Below are 10,754 nucleotides of genomic sequence, written 5' to 3'. Positions count from 1 at the left end.
GCTCTGGGTGCAGGATTTGAGATTTTATTCTCCCTGTACCTTTTTGCAGCTGCAAATAAACTTTTCTGCTTCTCCACCCTGTTGTAATTATTGGGTGTAGCACACCGGGTAACAAACCAACTCAAGCTGTTGTTCAGCCTCTCGGCACTGGGTGCCGGCAACAAAGCTGAAACATAGGTATCAACTGATCAGCTGATGCAGATGATTTCAGCCGCATTAAGTCATGTGATAGTATTGATACTACTCTGCTCCAATTCTATAATTATCTGTGCTGCTGTTGGTGTGGAAGGCAGCAGTCGAGAAAGGGTTAAAGAGCTCCTCTGGGCTCAGTCAGTCCCAACCCAGGGCACTTGTAAGGTTTGTCAATGCTGGAGAAGGGCAGGTCCTTAAAAGGGAGGATCCTGGCCTAGACTGAGTGGCATTCAGGAGCAAACAGAACTAGTGCACAGAGCTTCCCGGCCTCAGGGAACAGGGTCTGTCTCTTGTGGAAACTGCATGACAGCACCAGCTTCCCCGAGTCCTCTGAGGAAGCAGAAGGACCAGATTTTCCTTACTTTTATTTTTGGAGCTCTGGGACTCAGCCTTGGTGGTTTGGACACACAAGGGACAAGGAGCCAGACCTTCCTCCCAAGGACTATTGGTCTGTACCCTGCATGAGACCATGGGGAACCAGCCCTCTTCATGGACTGTGGAGGTATTTTGCCTTTTTCTTTTGGACTACTTCAACACACACCCCTTCCCTCCACCAGAAGGGGGAACTCCCTAAGAGGTACAGCTGGAGCGCTGTACCCCAAGTCTGGAACCCAGACCACAGTCATGTTGCTGTCCAGAGAAGGACATCCAAGACAAGAAAAGTGCCGCACTCAGCCCAAGGGGGAGACAGAGAGGTAAAACCTATCACAGTTGAGGTACTGATTAGTTTAATTATTCTGCTTAATCTGTTTGCTGTCTTTAATGCAATGGGTTCCCAGATCTTTTAAAGCTACCTGCTCTGATTATTTAGCTGATCAGTGGCAATGATAGGTAGGTAACCTCTTTCTGTAGGTAACCTCTTTTCATCAGCTCTTAGCTCAGTTGTATTCTGGGTTCTTCATGATTTAGTTGTGGGTCACCTCGAGACCGGACCCACATTATGCAAGCACCTGTGCAAAATAAGGTTGGTCCCTGTCCACTCCTTCTGTCACTGTAGTTGGGCCTGTGATTCTCTGGCTGTTTCAGGGTGTGCATACAGAGTTTGGAGATGAATGGGTTTCTTAGGTAGTATAAGGCCATCACTGGATAAGAGAACAGAGCTGTGCATGCTGGATCTGTGATCACAACATAAATGCCCAGCTATTTCTTTGTGGGACCTGGAATTGAAACTGTGAATGAGTCAGAAAATATCAGTTAAAAATTAGCAAAAAGAATTATATTTTTTTCTTAACGCCATCTTAAACATTTTTTGTTGATGTGTCTATGTAGCACGTTAAATTGTTTAGAACATCAGACCACACTGCTGTTGACAAGGCTGCATGGATCTGACCCAAGGTCAGATAGAAAATTGCCCTAATACTACTTGGTGAGATTTCTTTAAAATATGTCATGGCTATGCAGGCAACATACAAATTTAATTGCTACCAAATACATGTCACTTTACAACTGACTGTTTTTATAAATAAGAGGCACCTGGAGATTGGTGATGGGTATCCACATAAATATCTCAGGGGCCCAACACTTTCTCACGTTGAGTCCTACTGTTGCTAGTGGTCCCACTGTGAGACTACTCACCAGAATAGGTACCGCTCAGTGTAAAGGTTGCTGAATCAAACCCAGATCCTCAATGGTATGTAAGTCCCTAACTTCCATTGACATTAATGGGAGTTAGGTGTGTAAATACCTATGAGGATCTTGACCTCAGTCCCTAACTAAATAATGCCCAGCCTCACTCTTTTCCTGAGTGTTTAATTTCAGACTGACTCTTGAAAGGCAATTATATTTTTGAAACTGAGCCCTGATCACAATGTGAGTCTAACCATGGAGTTTACTCACAAACACTTGCTCTCTTATCATTAAATGGGTTCAGTTTTTATTTGCCTCTGTTGTTAAAGACCATGGGATAATTATGGATTCCAATTTAATGCTCTGTGAACACAAGGGTTGTAACTAACTGCATTTTTTATCATCTCAGAAATGTAAGTTGAAATAACATTTTTGTTCTGCTAGTTACCAAAGCTATTTACTGAGATTATTTGCTGGTTGGGCTATTTAAGACCTAACCCAGCAATGATTTAATAGGCTACTACTGGTATTAACACAGGAGTGGTGTGCTATCCATGTTCTTAGTGTGCACAAATGTAAAGACACAGGCCTAGTAGCAGCAAGGAGATCACAGTATAAAACCTGCAATGGTCCAGATACCCTTGATAATGCATGTGAGTCAAGGGCTCAGCATAATCATGATGCATTATTTTAGGTAGTTCTTATTATACAACTTGTGGAAGAAGAGAGCTTCAAGGAGGAATTTAAATGGAGAGGAAGGATGTTTGGTAGTATGTGGGAGATGCATGAAAAAGAGTATAAATGGGCCTCTCATATCATATCAGCCAGCGAAAGGAGTCAGAAGTTGATAATATTTTGAACTAAGCTTAAAGTTCTACTGCTCACCTTAAGAACTTTTCAAGCACTTGTTCCTACCATGCTCCCCTTCCATCACATGATATTTTAATTGTTAACACTAATTCTCCAAAGTGTGGTTTTTTTATTGGGTTTTTTGGTTGTTTGTTTTTTATTTAAACTCCCTGAGCACTAGTCAAATCTTGGAAAAACAGCATGTACCTGGCAGTTTTCTGGTTATTTAAGCTTTATTTCAGCTTTCTAGCCTAAATTACAATTTAGTAAATTCTGACTTGGGGGAAAAACCCTATCCACCATAGTGAAATAATATTCTTTCGTATGGCAACTTGAAAAGCAACATTAAATTCAACATCCAGGTTTGTCACCTACTCTATGGCTTCCAGTGACATGGGATGAATCAAGGCTGTCCCTCTGGAGAAGGATTTTAGAGAACAGCAGTTCACAAGATGTCCCATGGTTTGGCTGTCTTCTCCATATTCACATATTGAGCTGTCCTTCATTTTCCATGTGTGTGGTAAGTAATTGTAATGCCTGTCTGAGGTTCTGACGTAGTTCTCTGTGATCCATATCTTACATGGTATGGTGAACCCAGGTGGTTGGTCTACAGGATCTGTGATCAGGTCTTGATTCTTGACCCCATTGTTTTCCCACAGCCTCTGCCATTTGTCTTTTGGCGACAGTCTTTGACTGCTAATTGGAAGGGGTTCCTAGATTTAAGGTGGCATCTCAGGAGCAGAAGGGAAGTTGGAGATCTTCATAGATGGACAAGTCTGCGTTTGTTCTCTCACAGTCATATTCTTGTAGTATTACTGTTTCTCTTTTGAAAGATGGTGGTAAGATATGCACGAGGATGGGAAGCCAGACTGTCAGTGTTGACTTCAGCACACCTGTGACAGTTTTCATAGAAGTATTCAGTTGCAAATCAACAAGTTTGACGGGTACACTATTTGCCATACTGACATGCAATATTCAGCTGCGGAGAAGATGAGGGCCAAGTAGGCTGTCTACAAGGTGTGAGCACCTGCTGTCCAACTGATCCTGACTAGTTCATGGATTATATTGTTCCTAGCTTTTATCCTGGCAGCGGTGTCATCAGATATTGGTGACATGTGAGACTATGATCCAGAACCACTCTAAGATATTTCAGGAAATTCTTGTGGCTGAATTTGATGTTGCAGCAGGTGACATTCAGGCACTTTGTATGTTGGTTGCTCAGGTGAAACATGGAGACAGCTGTTTGAGTGTTTGGTTGAAGTCACCATAACCAGTAGTACTCCAGTTTTTTCAGATCATCTATGAGGATGCATTCCACTTGGGTAAAAGTGCTCATTTGGATGGCTAGCATGAGATCATCCACATATCCAAATTTCCATGACTGGATCAACGGCATGTTGTTGATATACATATTAAAAAGCTAGGAGGCCAAGATGGATCCCTGTGGGAGCCTGTTGTTCGATTAAAAAAATCTGCTGGCCTGTCCCATTAGATGTACATGAAACTTGCGACTGGCAAGCATAACTGTCTGGAAGCATAGCGGTGCTCTTCAATCCACTATTTTTTGACACTTTTGGAAGTAGGCCACCCTGCCAAACTGTGTTGTATGCCAAAGGACACGTACACAAAGACAGCTGCTCTTTTGAGCCCATGGTGATGGCTAGCTTTGATGTAAGTCATCAGTACTATTACCTGACTGGGCATGCGCCATCCCAGTCTAAATCCAGATTGCTCTTAAGGGATGTAGTCCTCAAAGATGGGTGTACGTCTTTGGAGTATTATCATTTCCAAGAGCTTGAAAATTACACATAGTAATGATATCAGCTGGTTGATTTTTCAGATTGTCAACTGTCTTCCCTGGTTTCTGGAGGGTGGTCACCTTTGCTGATGCCATATCTTAGGTGTTTAGCGAAGGGCATGCATGTTGGCCAAAGAAGCACATCATACAATTGCAGCCATGCTGAGCTAGGTTTTTCAGAAATTCTGGGAAGTTGCCATCTGGGCCTGCACCTTGCCAAGTTTGTGAGTGTTATGGCCTTCTCCACTTCTTTTCTAGTGAATGGCTTTGATGGATTTGAAGTTTTGGGGCAGTCAGATAGGGAGTGATAAAGCTCTTTCTTCACTTTCCTTTTAGGATGACAGTCTGTGTGAGCCTTGGAATTCAGGAGTGTTTGGGTGGGATGGCATCGGCTGTAACATGTGGCACATTCCTCTGTGGAGGGTTAGCATCACCAAGATTGCGGAGAAGTCTCCAGGCTTTTCTGCTTGACTGGGTGAAATCTATGCTCTGCATTGTTAGTATACCTCACTCTTGTCTCATGAAGTTCAGTGATTCCAGGAATGTGATTGCAGCAGCCGGGTTACCTGTTGTCCTGTACTCTTTAGGAGTGCCTCACTCTCTGCCAAGGACAGAGTGTAGGCTTTCCTGTAGCCACAGTAGATGTCCCTTTTCACAGCCACTTTAAGGAGGTTGATAAAGTTGTCATAACTGACTATGTTCGGAGGTATTCGCTAAATCACTTTTTCTGTGGTTTCCATGTGTCCATTCCAGTCAGCCTTCCTAATGTCCCAATGCGGGTTCAGTAGTGATGTGATGAGGAGGAACTTGGAGACCAGTGTGTATGACAACAGGGTGGTGTTAGCTATGCAGAAAATCACCAAGGACAGTTTCTTCTGCCACTAGGGGCCGTGAGTTCTGGTCACAGGACATGCAGCACAAGTCCAGCAAATAGTCTTCTCCATCTTGTGGAATGGAAAGTTCCTGGCTGCTTAGAATCAAACAATAGGTTCTTGTCTGTTCAGAATTTATAAATAAGGAAGGTAAGAAATCATCCTCCTTATTTCATTCAAGGCCAGATTGTGGAGCAGGGGGGTTTACTTACTTGAATGATCTGACTGAAATCAGTGGGATTATTCATGGTGTAAGTGCTCACCAACAATATGACTATTTAAAAAAAAATCCAACTATTTTTCTTGACTAAAGTAGGTGGAAGAATACTAAGACCAAAAGGAGTGATCAGTATCACAGTAGATAAACAGATGTGGCTCGGATCATAATTCTCAATCAGTCATGCTCTAGAGTAGAGCCAATAAATCACTGTCGTAACCAACTGGATATCTACATTCAGGTAATAACAATAATACTAACCAGCATTTCCCTGCATGATTATTAGGGAGGCACAGCTGTGTCTTATCTTTGCCTTGCTATTTTTATCCATTGTTTCCATGTAATTGTGCACAAAAATTTAACCCATCTGCTTGTTCTTTCTGTTATCCCTAATCCTATGGGCCCTGTCTGTCTATTTCTGTCCCTTTCCTCACAAGATAAAGATAAATACATCATATAATACTGCACTGCAGCTGTCACTTGACTTTGTAGATTCCTGGACATTTCCTTATGCTACTCAGTCTGTTCTAGTAACATCTAAAAGCTATTCCATAGGGAAAATAACCTTTCCGTGTACGTGACTGTGTATGTCTTATATCACACACTTGGCATTAATGTCTAAAAAGAAAAATTCTAATGATTGGTACATCAAACTTCACAATCCAATTTCTCCCCTCGTGTCCAGCTAACTGTTTCTATCAAGAGCAATCCTTTGGCAAAATTATATCCACTTTATTCAATTCCTTAACTAGTTCTGCTTTAAGGTTGTATACCTTTGATACTCCACTCTCACGTCTCACTCTTCTTCACTTGCTTTTGCAGTTCCAATGTTTCAAGCTTCTACTGCAAGAATTATGTTTCTATCAAATAGTGTTTGACTAGCCAAGATCATTTAAACCTAAATGTTCAAGTGTTCACCTGAGCATAGTCAGATTGTAAAGACTCTATCTTAAAGTTCCAAATTTACTCTGTATAATCTCTCTCAATCTGCATTTAAAGATACTGAACTGTATTGAGTAGAAAAACATGCAAATGTACTTAAATGGATATTTCAAAACAACTCATGAGTCATGTCTTCGTACAGCGGCCAGTATGAAGGAACTGGAATGCTGATATGATCTTTCAGCACTATGGCAATACAAATACACTAATATTTATAAATATTTTTAAGAGTATACCCTGTCATCAAACTTTGCATTCTTTTTGCAGAGGAAGATGTAAAATCAAGGACAAATGAAGCGTGTTGGGAATAAGGCTTTAAATTATTGATGTTTACATGTAGACAGTTGCTTTAAAAGAATGCTCAAATGGTGCTTTGAAATACATTACTTTCTTATATCCTGGTTTGTCTTTAAAGTATTATCATCAAAAGGCTTTAAAAAATTGACCTACCTTGAAAATTGTTCAGTTTTTTAGATTTTACCTTAAGGTTTCAAACTGGTCACTGGTAAAGTTCAAAATTAAAATAGATCAACCCCATAAACATTGGCAGAATATACAATTCCTCTTAAACAAAGGTTTTGTGAATTGCCAAACCACCTTTGTAGTGCCCCTATTGAACAAGGAATTTCAGAGTGGATAAAAATTTACTTTAAAACATCAGATTTTTAAAAATTTAAATATCCTTTTTCTTTTTAAAAATAAACCTATTTAAAATTTAATTTGAAATTATAACAATCTGTGTTAAGGCCTAAACTTACTATAACCTATTGAAATCATTTAATTTAAATTTAAAAATTAATATTCAGCAGTACATGGTTGCTGCTGAACTTTAATTAAAAGTCAAAGCACTGAACTGGTAGAAGTCATGGCTAAGCACCTGGAACCAGAGTTTGTTGAAGTGCATGTTAAATCAACTTTTGACAGCAGTAAACTCTTCTTCAGGTGCAGAGAGTATATTTTCTTCTTTTCACTTTATTCAGCTAGCTCAGTTCAATGCCTCGCTCATTCAGTTAAGAAACTGATTGGGAGCTGACACAGCAGAAAAACTTGTTTTCCTCTCACAGTCTGTGAATAAAAACTAGATGTGAGAGGATGACATCTATTAGTTCTAAAATCTTGAAGGACATGGTGACCAGAAACACTCCATTCAATTAGTAACTAAAGATAATACTTCCATTGTTTAACAGATCAGTTAGTTTAAAATGCAAAACATGTTTTGAAAAACTTTTTTGTATGTATCCAGCATACTTAAGATAGTTTTTATTTAACTATTTTTTGCATGCTGTCTGCACATTTTAATTGCATTCCAATTTTCATCCAAATAGATCTTTTACAAATCACAAACAAAAAAATTAATTCAGTAAATAAAGGCTTCTGCCATTTTCTAACTTAACAGAGAAATGTAAAAATTATGAATCTGAATAAATTTACTTAAACAATTATATAGCATAACATACACGTGGATAAATATAGGACTGGTTCACACATACAATTTAGGTCAACATAGTTGCAACACTCAGGAGTGTGAGAAGTCCACATCCCTGTGTGCCATAGCTATGCCGACCTAGCCCTCAGAGTAGATGCAGCTAAGTTAACGGAAGAATGTTTCTGTCAACCCAGCTACCATCGCTTGGAGAGGTGGAGTTCCAACAGTGACAGAGAAACCCTTTCTGTCGCCCTAGTCTGCATCTACACTATGGGGTTATGGTGGCTACGGTACATAGCTTTGCTGCTATAGAACCTGTAGTGTAGACATGGCCATGTCTACATCCTCCTGGTTAGCAAAAAGAAGTACCAAATTTAGTGTAAAGGCTATGTTTAGTTGCAAATCAAGCTGAGGACTGACTGGCTAAGCAGCAGTTCTGCAGAAAAGGACCTGCGGATTACAGTGGACAAGAAGCTGGATATGAGTCAGCAGTTGCCAAGAAGACCAACAGCATATTGGGCTGTATTAGTAGGAGCATTGCCAGCAGATCGAGGGAAGTGATTATTCCCCTCTATTCGGCACTGGTGAGGCCACACCTGGAGTATTGCGTCCAGTTTTGGTCCCCCCACTACAGAAGGGATGTGGACAAATTGGAGAGAGTCCAGCGGGGGGTAATGAAAATGATTATGAAGTTGGGGCACATGACTTATGAGGAGAGGCTGAGGGAACTGGGCTTGTTTAATCTGCAGAAGAGAAGAGTGGGGGGGTGCGGATTTGATAGCAGCCTTCAACTACCTGAAGGAGGGTTCCAAAGAGGATGGAGCTCGGCATTCTCAGTGGTGGCAGATGACAGAACAAGGAGCAATGGTCTCAAGTTGCAGTGGGGGAGGTCTAGGTTGGATATTAGGAAACATTGTTTCATTAGGAAGGTGGTGAAGCACTGGAATGGGTTACATAGAGAGGTGGTGGAATCTCCACTCTCAGAGGTTTTTAAGGCCTGGCTTGACAAAGCCTTGGCTGGGATGATTTAGTTGGTGTTGGTCCTGCTTTGAGCAGGGGATTGGACTAGATGACCTCCTGAGGTCTCTTCCAGCCCTAATATTCTATTATTGTATTCTATGATTCTATGTTTTAATGGTTACCAACCAATGAGAATCAACTCTTCCTTAGGAAAATAATGAAAAAGTACAAATGCCAAATGAGATTAAAATCAGTTATTTAAATCAAGGTTTCCTGCTTGCTGATTTAAATCCTGATTAAAATCTGATTAAAATTGCTTTGATTTAAATCAGTCCACCTTGAGGAATTTTAAGGCAAAATCACAATAAAGCTAAAATGAAAGTACTCTTTTTAGTATAGACAAAGCAAAGTATAGAAAAGTGATCTCGAACAGAGGTGAATAACTCATTTTGTCTAAACTAATTATCTTTCTAGACATTTCTAATGTATCTAACACCTTGGTATCTGAGCAAGGTTTGAGATATATTCCCCACACCCTCAACGCTTAGCCACAAATTTATCCAAAACAAACCAACAAAAACCCACACTTTTTGGAGATTTTTTTTTTTGTGTCTGACCAAAATTTGCTCTTTAACCTATGCTTTTCTAAGAGCAACCTTGACACTGACCCTTACCTTGAAATGGAGAAATAACACAGATTGTAAGTACTGTTGGAGACTGTTCAATCCTGGCTACTGCTCATTTCTCTTGTACCATACATGCACTGTTTTAAAGATCATTTTTCTCTTAAGTTCAGAGGTATTTTGAAACAAGGAAGACAAGTTTTAAACATCAAAGGACAGTTGTCTGGCCCTTACTCTGTTGCTGCTTTTCTGGTTCCATGCCACAAAGGGGCCACAGGGCTGTTTTAAGGCAGCTGGGCATTCCCCTTGTGTAGGGAACTGCATGGGAGATGTTGCCCTCTCCAGCACTGGTGGGGGATGTGTATAGACCCTTCCACCATTGGAGGGTGTGGGTGGGTGTCTGCCTGTCTCTCAGGGGCAGGAGTGGGGGAATGACCAGAGTGCACTGTGCTCCAGCAATTCGTACTGGGGTAACAGTATCTAGGGCGCTGTTACACACCAGCATGTGTTAGATGAGCAATCTCAGGGCTACAGCTTTTGCTGGGGGCAGAAGTGGCTTCAGCTTATCCAGGGCTGAGGAAGCACAAAAACCACCTTTGCCATCCTTCCCACCCCTACCAGGAGTGCAAGAGAGATGATAGAAAGAAAGGTGTTTATCTAAATCTTACCACTTCATTGTGAAGATTGAGACAGGGTTCACATAGGAAATGATTTCATAGTTCATATGCTTTTAAAAGCATAAACATACACAAGTCCACAGTCAGAGTGTTTTGCCTGTTTTATTTACCAGTGAAAAGATGGGGGGTGGGTGGCGTGCGTATGCCATGCTTCCACAAATTAGATTTAACAGTCTGGACAATGGGGTGTGTTCATTCCTTATTGACAGAGCTGGAATTCTCCACAAACCCTGATTTATGGTGGTAACAAAATAAAAACTTTGTCCCTTTGTGTTCCCAAAATAACTGGCTAGCATGAAAGGAGGGAGAAATGGGAGGAAGACTCAGCATCTCACTGCAGCCTGGTTGCTTTTGTGCCACTGAACAGTGACATCATTTCTGCTCTCAAATCATGGACACTGGAAAAGAAGGGAAGGAAGATACAAGGATACAACAAAATATGATTTTTCCCCCATGCACATATGCTTTTATGACCGTGCTATCAAAGCAGTTTGAATGTAAGGCCAGATCCTCAGCTGATGTAAATAGCTCTAGTGAACTCAGCAGAGCTGCACTGAATTATTCTAGCTGAGGCTTTCCCCACCATTTTCACATTCAGATCTCTATGGCCAACATTCTACAAAGCAGCAGCT

The sequence above is a fragment of the Natator depressus genome, chromosome 2 (genome assembly GCF_965152275.1).
Source record: "Natator depressus isolate rNatDep1 chromosome 2, rNatDep2.hap1, whole genome shotgun sequence".
NCBI lineage: Eukaryota > Metazoa > Chordata > Testudines > Cheloniidae > Natator > Natator depressus.
The sequence above is the reverse complement of the archived record's forward strand: the minus strand, read 5'-3'. Positions refer to the sequence as shown.